Raw genomic sequence first — 12,152 nt, forward strand, 5'->3', positions numbered from 1 at the left:
TCTAATCTCTGCATCCAGATAGCCCAGGCTGGTAGTGGCATCTGTTTCTGAGGGGTACTGAAAATAATTTCCTACAGTTCTTAGACTATAAATAGTGAACATAAAGGCCACTTCACCTGATTACAAACCATGTTGCCTGAATATGAGAACATTTCACCTGAGTATAAACCCAACTTAAAAATCCTAAACTCCAATTTATGTTATTATATATTTTATATCATTTTTTTGTTAAAGCTTTCTGTCAGTTGTTATATAAATATCTACTGAATGCCTATCATGTGTTCAGAGCTATGACTAGGGATGAAGGTATAATGGTGAACAAAAAATAAACAGTCATAGATTTTAAGATTTTAGGAAGATTGAAATTTAATATGGGGACAGGAGACAGACATTAATCAAATGAATACAAATGAATGTATAGTTAGAAACTGAGATACATACATACTCAACAGAGGGACATAAATCAATAAGAGCATGTGACAACAGCAACAACAAGGAGAAAAGGATTCACCTGGAGGAATAACAAAAGCATCCCTGAGATTATGTTTCTAGTGAGATCTGAAAATGGAGAATTTTTAAGTACGTATAAGTATATATTGTTACATGACCAAGTATAACAGTAACAGTATACCAAACAAAGGGCAACAATTACACAAAGAGCCTGGGATGGGAGGGAACAAGAGATTTTACATATCTGAAGACGTCGTGTCTAGCTGGGGCATGGATAGGGTGTGTTTGGGATGAGAATAGGGAGATAGAAACAGGTAGGCGGCAGAGCCTGATAGACCACGTTGAGGATTTATTTTTGTCTCTTTCCCAAAAAGAAATTGGAAACGAATGCAAGGTTTTAGAAAGAATTGATGTGATTGTATTTGCATTTTGAAAAGATGACTGCAGTATAGATTGCAGGAGGAGAAAGCTGGATGATTGGAGACCAATTAGAAGGCTGTTATGTTATCCCCCGCCAAAGGCGATAGTAACTCGGACCCTTGAGTTGGCAAAAGTGATGGAGATAATTGGACGATTTGAGTTATATCAATAAGAACTGTTATTCTGAATTCCATTAAAACTCTTCCAAATAGTTTCAATAGCACACTGGTATTTTAAAATATTAATGATTTGAACTTTTATATATTTTTTCTCTCTTGTTTAGATAATATCTCTACCAAACACAATACTAAGGTTTAATTGTAGTTGTCTTTTCATTGAATCAAATTAAAACTGTATTATTTTACTTATGATAATTTCAATTACATTTGTTTCACAAATGTTCCTTGATTATATACTTCTCTTGTCCTTTCTTTTTACACTTACAACTTTTCCCACTATTCATTCATATGGTACCCTTTGGGATATGATTGACATAATAGCCTCTTAATATTAGAAACTAAATATTTCATTTAGATGAAACATATTCAACTTAGTTGATAAAATATTCCTATACCCCTGAAACTGTTCTTCTGAAAATAATGTTTTGCTGAGAAATTTTGACACTTTTTTTTTGTCATCACTTTCTTTTTCATTTTACTGCAACATTTACCACTTCATAGCCCATGCAATTTTGCTCTTGTAGGATGGAGACAAAGTGTGCATTACTCTGTCTATATCAGAATGGCTGCTGCTCTATTTAGCTACTGCAGACAATTGGCTCATTTAGAAAACATTTTGCCACCCAGGCAGAAATGAGGAACAAGGAAACTAAAAGGCCTTTGGAGATATATTTTTTAACTCCTGAGACATTTCTAGGAAATCTTGTAAAATAAGATTCAGATAATTTTCTTACAGTAAAAGATAGTAACTAAAACAGTATTTTCATGCATGGAAGATAACCTGATATTCAAGAAAGAGCAAACGCTGTATAGTCACAGGAATTGATTTCATGTCTTAACTCCACCATTTTTCAGTATGTGAGATCAGCAAACCACTTAACATCCTGCTTCCATTTCCTCATTGGTAAATGGGTACAATACCATGCTCCTTCCACACAGCGTTGTTGAGAAGAAAGAAGGTGTTGTAGGATTTCATGTCTAGTACGAAGATGACAGCCATTGGAAAATTTAGCAGATATGCTTACTTATCTAGTATTTGTTAACATTAGTAGGACCATGTCCTTGTAGAGTTGGAACAAAACTTAAAACCTGTGTTCCAGATTTTCTACCACGTGTAGAGGGTAATAATGGATGTATTGTTAAGTACTCAGAGTTACAGCTCACGGGAAGATGAGCCCCATCTATCACATGGCTAGCATTTAGCCATCATTTAATGTATGCCAGGCCTGTGCTTAACCCATCACTTCATCATATTTAGTTTTTGCCACCACACTGTAAGGTATTTTTATCCCCAATTTATAGTTAAAGAAACACAAGTTTTTGAAAGCTTCTTAAGGAACATGGTATAAGCCCACAAAACTACTAAGGGGTAGAATCTAGATTCAAAGCCAGGTCTTTTGAATTTTAAACTTGTCCTATTACCTACCATGCAGTATACTAAAACCAAAGTTATCTTATTCTCAGTCCATCACAAATTTATATGTACTTGATTCATACTGTAAGTAAACAATATTTCATTATGTAATTCATTCTACTTCATAGGCATGGTTAGTAGCTGCAGGCCAAGTCAGTGACTGATGACAGTAGCCATGGGTAGTTGGAGGGCTCTTAGAGTGTTTCCTTTTGCTATGCCCTGGTATTTAAGAACATGTGGCAGAGGTGATGGCTATATTTTCCTTCAAGTAGATCAAAGGGCCAAATGGGAAATAGCTTGAGTTCAACAGCATTTATATGTATCATTGTTTAGCCTAATATGCAAAGTCTTCCCCTTTATTCACAAGGATTCTCTCACAAGAATAAAATAATTTAATTTTCATTTTTTGTTAAACACTTAACAATCTACTTAGCTTTGTTCAAATCCTGTTGGATATGTTTTTATTAATTAATCTTTATATGTTTTATTCTTTCAGTATCAAATGTGTCTCTTTCACTCATTAAAATTTATCCCCTAAATATTCATTTTTTTATTTAATAAATTATATTGTGAAACTGATTTGTACTGAATATATTAAATAACGATTTGTAAGCTCTTTGTAGAGGAAGTTATCTTTATACTCTAACATTTAATAGGAATGACTGCATGTTCTTTAAATTAAAAGGAATGATGATGAACAGTGACAGTTTTACTACTTCTTTTCCAATTTTGATTCCTTTTATTTCTTTTTCTTCTCTGATAGCCATGGCTAGGATTTCCAAAACTATGTTGAAGAAAAGTGGCAAGAGCGGGAATCCTTGCCTTGTTCCTGATCTCAGAGGAAATGCTTTCAGTATTTCACCATTAAGTATGAAGTTAGCTATGGGTTTGTCATATATGACATCTATTATGTTGAGGTAAGTTCCCTCTATCTCACTTTCTGGAGAGTTTTTATCATAAATGGATGTTGAATGTTATCAAAATCTTTTTTCTGCATCTATAAAGATGATCATTTCGTTTTTATTCTTTAATTTGTTAATGTGGTGTATCACACTGATTGATTTACAGATTTTGAAAAACCTTTGCATCCCTGGGATAAATCCCACTTGTTCATGGTGTACTCAGTAAGGGATACAGGAACAGCAGATCTCTATCTCCACCTCCTTCCTTCCCGCAATTGCTACTTATTCCTTTTCTCTTCCATCTTATGCTTTTTGAGTGCAGTAAATTGTGTAGTAGTTAGCAACAGAATATTAGAGAACAGCAGTGTGAAGGGTGGCTTGACGGTGGTAGAAAATGAATGCAGTGGTATTTGGTGATGCCATTACAGATGTGTTGCAATGCCAGCCTGGCTAAAGCAAGGGCAGTGGAAATGGACAGTTGAAGGGAAAACTGTGACACAGAATGTAGAAATAAAACTAACAATACCTGTGCAAGAATTGAAGTTTAAAAAATAGATTTAATAATAGGTAGGAGAATAGTAGATTAGATTGTTAAATTAATAATGTAGAGAAATTAGACAGAATATAATATTCTTTGTACCTATTTTTTTCTTTGAATCAGTATTCTTGAGAGCACACAAGTACAATGTCCTCTGTCGATTGTACTCTGTTGTCCTCTGTCTACTGTATGGGGAATACAGTGATGAATAAGGCAGAGAAATCCTTGCCCTTATGTACCTTATATTCTACATCAGGGGTGACCAAATATCTTCTGTAAAAGACCAGATAGCACATATTTAGGCTTTGCTGGATAGAAAGTCTTTATCTTAGTAGCACTAGATCAGCCAAAGGCAATAATTAAACACATCAGCCTATATATTTTCCAATAAGCCTTTTATGTATGGACACTAACATATGAATTGCATATAATTTTCTCGAAAGCACCATGAAATACTATTTTTTTCTTTTAATCCTTCTCTCAACCATGTGAAAATGAAAAAAACAGGTTTAGCTCATGCAAAAATAGGCAGTGAAATGGATTTGGCAGGCACCCCTTGTTTTACATTCCACACAAGAAGTCTGATTTAGTTTATGATGAGTTTGGATGCTGTGGGACGCCCTTGTGCAGATATTTAGAAAATATTTGGAAAAGTAGAAGGTGGAAGGAGCAGGGTCAGGTGTCAACATGAATAGTTAGGAATCCAACACAGGAGGATTCAGACCAAGGAAGAGAGATAACGGAAGACTGAGAAGGAGGGCGGTTGAGACCCAGGACTTAAATTTGCATTAAACCTTAGAAAACCAACTGATTTGCATTCAAATAAAATTCAAAATAGATTCCAGGAAAGGGAAAATCAGACTAATATTTTACAGGGAAGAAAAAAAGATTTTTGAAAATAAGACATATAATTTGATATAAAGCAATTCACTCAGAGATCAATAAAGTTTAAAACAATTTGAATTCATATTATCTTTTGCCTACACCTTCTCATAGCACCACATAAACAGACATCAGGACATCAAAAGCAAGGAGAAAACACCATCACCATGGGCTGCTAAACACTCTGATCTATATTTCAGACCTTAGAATAAAATTGAGAAAATCTAGCTTATCATAAAATATTCTTGAAAAAGAATGAATTAACTTTTTATTATGATTTTGAGAGTAAAATTTATATTCTAATCTTTCTTATTATTTCATCATAGATTCGTGGATGATTTTTAATGATTCCTTAGCTTATTAAAACAAACTTAATCATGTTCTTCATCACCATACAATATTTATACTCAATTTTCCCTCAGAGTAATAGTATCTTCTGCTGACGTTTATGCATGTTTGTAACCATCTTAGACACGTCTTCCTCCCTCTTTTCCCATATACAAATTGTTTACAAGTGTGTAAACTCTATTCATCAGTGACCATCAGACACAGGCAAAGAATGTAGTTTTTGTTAGATATTAAGCACACTGGACCTTTTGAATCATCAGTAGCTTCTGTCACCTTGAGTTTACCTGACGGCCCAGAAACAAAGTGATATAAAGGCTTTACTTTCTACCAATCTTTTCTTGGTTGCGTGTTATCAGTGTCAGAAGGTAAAAGCAAAATATTCTATTCTAACCCCATCATTTCTAACTGCAGTTGCTTCATCTGACATGCTTTTGGGAAATGGAGGAAAGAATGAACGGAGAGGGAAGTATAATAGAAATCTGAGTAAAACAATGTAAAAAATTAACCCCCAAAACACTTTTGTAGAACTCATTAGTAACTTTAAGCTACTCTTTAGACAGACAGACAATAATAAATAGGAAAGAACCCACGCATTTAAAAAGTCAGAGACACCAAATTTTAAAACTCTACCTTTTACTTAATTTAAATTTAATATAATAGATTCTGTAGTCATCATGACAACTGAAGCTATGGGTGTGACCTGAAGCTTAAGAAGCTTTGAGCCTATCATGGATACACCTTCCTGTAAAGGGCACACCATCTGTAATAACCCTGATGCTGTATTTCTAATCTTACCTGACTCTCACACTATTGAGACATTATATGTTCTGGAATATTTAGTAGTTCTCTTGAGACCTCAACTGACACCAGCACCTTTGGTTGAGAATCATGACTTGGTATGCGATCTGTGGACTTGAGCCAATGGAGTCTGATTTACACCTAATTAGAAAGAGGTTCTCACTTCACTTGTCAAAGAAAACACAAATAAACAGGCAGAGAGAGAGATGGACAGACAGATAGACTGACAGTACTTGGAGAAAATAAAATTCCAAAAGATATTTTAAAGATATTATTTAGTGGACAATAATTCTTTATGATATAGTACATGTTTTCTTCTTTAAATTCAAATTCACCATCACGTTCATTTCACTTTGGTATAAATCTTTATCATACTGCATAAAAGTCTCTTATTTTAGAGCATAACAGAAACAAAGTCTTAGGTAATAATCCAAAGACACCAAAGTAAAGCATTTTCAATAAATTTTGATTATTTAATCAGGAATATAAATAAAGAATTTATTTCTAAAATAAAACACCTACATTTATTTATAAGGAGATAATCTATAGGTATTTAATGAAGGATTTATTATTTTATATCCTTATAAAGATAACTAATATTTGTTACTGAAATTTATCTATTACATCTTAAATTCCCTGAGAAATTAGGATTAGCAGCATCAAGCTTTATTGTACTGAGTACACATCATCAGTTGCTAAAATTTGGAAATGAAAAATAAATACAGAAAGATTTCTTTTGATCTATTACAATACTAATCATTTAGGATGGAGACAGAATTATAATACAAAATCTGCACTAGCCTTGAGAGAGAAATTTTTCATCCTTGCAGGAAACACTATGTTTTTGCAGCTAAGCCAGATAGTGTTATAATAGCATTATTTTTATGTTAAATTTAAACCTACTTAATCTCCTAGGTCTAAAAAAACCCCAGAGTATTATGACTTTTTCAGAAAGGGTGCTGGCCTTTGTTTAGCTTAAACTGCTTGCTACAATGTGCCACATATAATTTACGTTGCATATTATGTATACAAACAAGAAATTTGAGTGACAGAAATTTTAGCAGAGATAAGAACATACCTTCTGTGATGGTTAATTTCATGTGTCAACTTGACTAGGTCACAGAGTGCCCATTTATTTGGTTAAACATTATTCTGGATGTGTCTCTGAGGGTGTTTTGGGTTGACATTAGCATGTGAATCGGTAGACAGTAAAGCAGATTGCCTTTCCCACCTTGTGTGGCCCTCATGCAATCCATTGGAGGCCTGAACAGAAGAAAAAGTGGAGTGAGGGAGAATTCTCTCTCTCTCTGCATGACTGTCATAGAACAGGGATGTAGGTCTCTCGTGCTCTTGGACGTGGACTCAGATTGGAACATTGATTTTTCTGTTTCTCAGGCTTTGTAACTTGGACTGAAACTATACCATGGGCTCTCCTGGGGGTAAAATATCACACTGACACTTTATATTGATGACATTCTGATCACTGGACCCAGTGAGCAAGAAGTAGTTCTACCTTAGACTCGTCATTCACATATTTGTGTGCCAGAGGGTGAGAAATGAATCTGACAAAAATTCCGGAGCCTCCTACCTACTTCCGGGGTTCTAAAGGTTCAGTGGTGTAGGACTTGTTGAGATATCTCTTTGCGACCAGTTGTTGCATCTGGCCCCTCCTATAACCAAAATCGAGGCCCAATGAGTGGTGGGACTATGGATTTTAGAAGTAACCTAGTCCTCATTTATGTGTGTTACTCTGGCCCATTTATGAAGTGACCCGAAAGGCAGCTGGTTTTCAGTGGAGCCAGGAACAAGAGAAGGCTCTACAATAGGTCCAGGTTGACACGTAAACTGCTTTACACCTTGTGCCATGTGATCCAGGAGATCCAATGGTTCTTGAAGGCGGGTGGTGGTGCTATTTGGAGCTTCCAGCAGGCGCTTACAGGTGAATTGCACTGCAGTCCTTTAGGATTTTGGAGCAAAGAGCTGTCTTCCTTTGCAGACAACCACTCCCCTTTTGAGAAAAATCCCTTGGCCTTCTACTGGGCCTTAGGGGATACTGAACACTAAGCGTGGACCAGGTTACCATGTGACCTGGGCTGCCCATCATGAACTGGGTATTTTCTGGCCCATCAAGACATAAAGGTAGGTGAGCACATCAGTGCTCCATCATCTAATGAAAGTTTATTCACAACTAGGACTGAGCAGGCCCTGAAGGCACAAGTGAGTTACGTGAGGAAGTGGCCCAAATGCCCATGGTCCCCCCTCCTTCTACTCTGCCTTCTCTACCTGACCTGCACCTGTGGCCTCATGGGGAGCTCCCTGCGAGCAGTCAATGCAGGAAGAGAAGACTTGGGCCTGTTTACAGATGCATCTGCATGGTAGGCTGGGACCACCTGAAAGTGGACAGCTGAAGTGGTACTGCCCCTTTCTGGGGCATCCCTGAAGGGTGGTGGGGAAGGGAAATCCTCCCAGTGGGAAGAACTTTGAGCAGTGCACCTGGTTATTCACATCACATAAAAGGAGAAATAGTCAAGCGTGTGTTATATACTGATTTATGTACTGTGGCCAGTGGTTTGGCTGAAAGGTCAGGGTCTTGGAAGAAACGTGATTGGGAAGTTGGTGACAGAAAATTTGGGGACGAGGACTAGGTAGATAACTCTCTTTGAATGGGCAAAAAACATGAGCATATTTGTGTCCAAGGTGAATGCTCACCAAAGGGTGACTTCAGCCGGGGAGGACTTTAATAATCAAGAGTAGAAGATGGCCCATTTTTCGGATCCCAGCCAGCCTCTTTCCCCGGCCACCCTTGTCATCACGCAAAGGGCCCATGAACAAAGTGGCCATGGAGGCAAGGATGGAGATGAGGCATGGGCTCAGCCACAGGGGCTTCCACTCACCCAGGCTGGCCTGACTACAGGCACTGCTGAGTGCCCAACCTGCCTGCTGCAGAGAATAAGCCCCCACATGGCACCATTCTCTGGGCTGATCAGCCAGGTACCTGTGACTGGTTGATTACCCTGGGCTTCTTCCATCACGAGGGGGCGGCATTTCGTTTTTACTGGAATAGATACTTACTCTGAATATGGATTTGTGCTCCCTGCATGCAGTGCTAGGCCAAAACTATCACCCGTAGAATTATTGAATGTCTTATCTGCCATCATGATACACTGCATAGCATTGCTTCGAATCGAGGAACTCACTTCATAGCAAAAGAATTGTGACAGTGGGCCCATGCTCAGGGAGTTCGCTGGTCTTATCACGTTCCTGACCGTCCTGAAGCAGCTAGTGTAATAGAATGGTGGAATGGCGTTTTGAAGACTCAGGTGCAGTGTCAGCTAGGTTGCAAGAGCTTGCATGGCTGGAGCAAGCTTTTCCAGATGTCTGTATGTGACCTGAATCAGTGTCCAATATATTGTGTTGTTTCTCCCATGGCCAGGACTCATGGATCCAAGAATCAAGCCATGGGAACGGGAGTGGCACCACTCACAATTACTCCTAGTGACCCACTAGAAAAATATTTGCTTTTTGTTCCCATGACCTTGTGTTCTGCTTGCCTTGAGGTCTTAGTTTCAAAGGGAGAAATGCTTCCACAATGATTCCATTGACCAAGGAGTTGATAGCCACTTACCTCTTTGGGCTTCTCTTGATTCTGAATCAATAGGCAGTGAAGGTAGTTACTTCCTGCTTGGAACGATTAATACTAACTGTCAGGCAGAATTGGACTGCTACTCCACAATGGAAGTAAAGAAGAGGATATCTGGAATACAGGAGATCCCATGTCTTATTATTACCATGTCCTGTGATTAAAGTAAATAAAAAACTACATGCCCCAGTGCCTACTGGATAAAAATTTGAGTCACTTCACCAGGTAAAGCACCATGATCAGCTAAAGTGCTTGCTGAAGGCAAAGGGAATACATAACAGGTAGTGAATGAAGGTAGTTATAAATGCCAGTTACAGCCACATGACCAGTTAACAGAAAGGAAGAATATATTTGTCATGAGTATTCCTTTATTTAGTTATGAATATGTGTGGGTGTATTCAGCAACTATCTTTTTTTCCTTCTCTTTCTTTCCCTTATTATGTAACATAAACACATTGATTTTATATCATAGTGTGTAACTATTGTTAATTTTACATCATAATATTTAATTTCTGGATATCAAGGAGAAAAGTAAATATCACTCAAACACCTTAACTACTCTTCTGGGCAAAGTGTTAATTGTGTCTCAGTTGTAAACTGGATAGTTGTATTATGTTAGGCAGAATTAAGACCTTGTTGTTAACTTTATTTGGAGATTCATTGTGGTTTAAGGAATGCCAAGTTGACAATGGGTGGACTTGTAATGATTATTTTTATATATCATGTTGACTGGGCCCTGGGATGTGCAGATATCTGGTAAACATTAGTGTGTGTGTGTGTGAGTGTGTGTGTGTGTGTGTGTGTGTGTGTGTGTTCTTTTGATGAGGTTAACATTTGAATCAGTAGACTGAGTAAAGCAAATGGCTCTCCCCAGTGTGTACAGGTCTTATTCAGATTACTGAAGGCCTGAATAGAAGGAAAGCCAGGTAACGAAAATGTTCTCAAGGTAGGACATTGGGCTCCTCTTGCCTTCTGACTCTGACTTGTACTGGAAATCATACCATCAGCTCTTCTGGTTCTCAGGCCTTTGGACTCAGATTGGAACTGAGCCTCCAGCTTGCCAATTGCAGATCTGAGGACTTTTCAGGCTCCATAACCACGGGAGCCAATTCTTTAAAATAAATCTCTTTGTATATACAATAAATATATACTGATCCTCCTGGGCTTACTATGGGGTTATGTCCCCGTAAACTCATGGTAGGTTGAAAATTTCTTCAGTTGAAAATGCATTTAATAAACCTAACCTACTGAACATCACAGCTTAGCCCAACCTACCTTAAATGTGCTCAGAACACTTACACCAGCCTGCAGCTGGGTAAAATCATCTAACACAAAGCCTATTTTATAATAAAGTGTTGAGTATCTCACGCAATTGACTGAATACTGTACTGAAGGTGGAAAGCAGAATGGGTCTGGGGACAGGATGGTTTGTAAGTGTATCATGTGTTTACCCTCCTAATGTGTGTCTGACTGGGGGCTGCAGCCCTGCCCACTGCCCAGGATCACTAGACAGGATCTTACCACATGCATTGCTCCCCCAGAAAAAGATCAAAATTCAATATTTGAGCTTTGGTTTCTACTGATGTGTATTGCTTTCACACAATCATAATTTTGAAAAATAATAAGTCAGAAACCGTCTGTATATATAGATTCTATTGTTTCCATTTTCCTGGAGAAATTAGATTTATACATCTATTTTGAGACTCCTCAAATATCCTGTATTATTTCATAAGAAATCTTAAGCTCTTCACAGAGGGCATCTCAGATATATTTTGGGTATTTCTATATGATAGAGAAATAACAAGTAAGTGATTTAGACTTTGGCCAAGGAACCATGGGAATAGAACTGAGCCTTAATGGAAGATAACTGTCATATTTTTGCAAAGGAATATGTTTATCTTGCTTATATGCTCCTAAACAGGAAAATAATATCCAAAAAGGGACTTAAATCAGACTTTTAAAACTCACATGTCTATTTTATTTAACTTTTTAGAACTATAAAAGGAATTTTAAAATGCTAAGTATACTCTAGTATTTGTTTTTATAGCTGATAAATTTGAATTTAAATTTGTCTAGTTTTTCCCATCATAGAAGTGTCAGAAATAAGTGTAAGTAATTTTAAATTGATCCTTACTTTCATTTATTTTTTTTAACATCTCTATTGGAGTATAATTGCTTTACAATGTTGTGTTAGTTTCTGCTTTATAACAAAGTGAATCAGCTATACGTATATATATATCCCCATATCCCCTCCCTCTTGTGTCTCCCTCCCTCCCACCCTCCCTATCCCACCCCTCTAGGTGGTCACAAACCACCAAGCTGATCTCCCTGTGCTATACGGCTGCTTCCCACTAGCTATCAAGTTTACATTTGGTAGTGTGTATATGTCCATGCCACTCTCTCATTTTGAAGAACACAGCTAGTCACCTTTTGCCTACTTGTCATAGTCCAATCAAATATTAGAAATAACCATCTAAACTTCTGCTATTGATTCTTCATTTCCTGAAGAATAAAATTGAACTTCCTGAGAATCAGTTATGAGGCTGATCCTTACCCTGTTTTGGGCCTGTTCCTCCAGTGG

General features: G+C 37.3%; 1 pseudogene; it reads right to left on the reverse strand.

Moving 5' to 3' along the window:
* The window catches only part of LOC137223060 (ATP-dependent RNA helicase DDX39A-like), a 117,861-nt pseudogene extending 108,885 nt beyond the window's left edge, over window positions 1–8,976 (reverse strand).
* Window positions 8,977–12,152: the final 3,176 nt, after the last annotated feature.

Source organism: Pseudorca crassidens, chromosome 4 (assembly GCF_039906515.1).
Source record: "Pseudorca crassidens isolate mPseCra1 chromosome 4, mPseCra1.hap1, whole genome shotgun sequence".
Lineage (NCBI taxonomy): Eukaryota > Metazoa > Chordata > Mammalia > Artiodactyla > Delphinidae > Pseudorca > Pseudorca crassidens.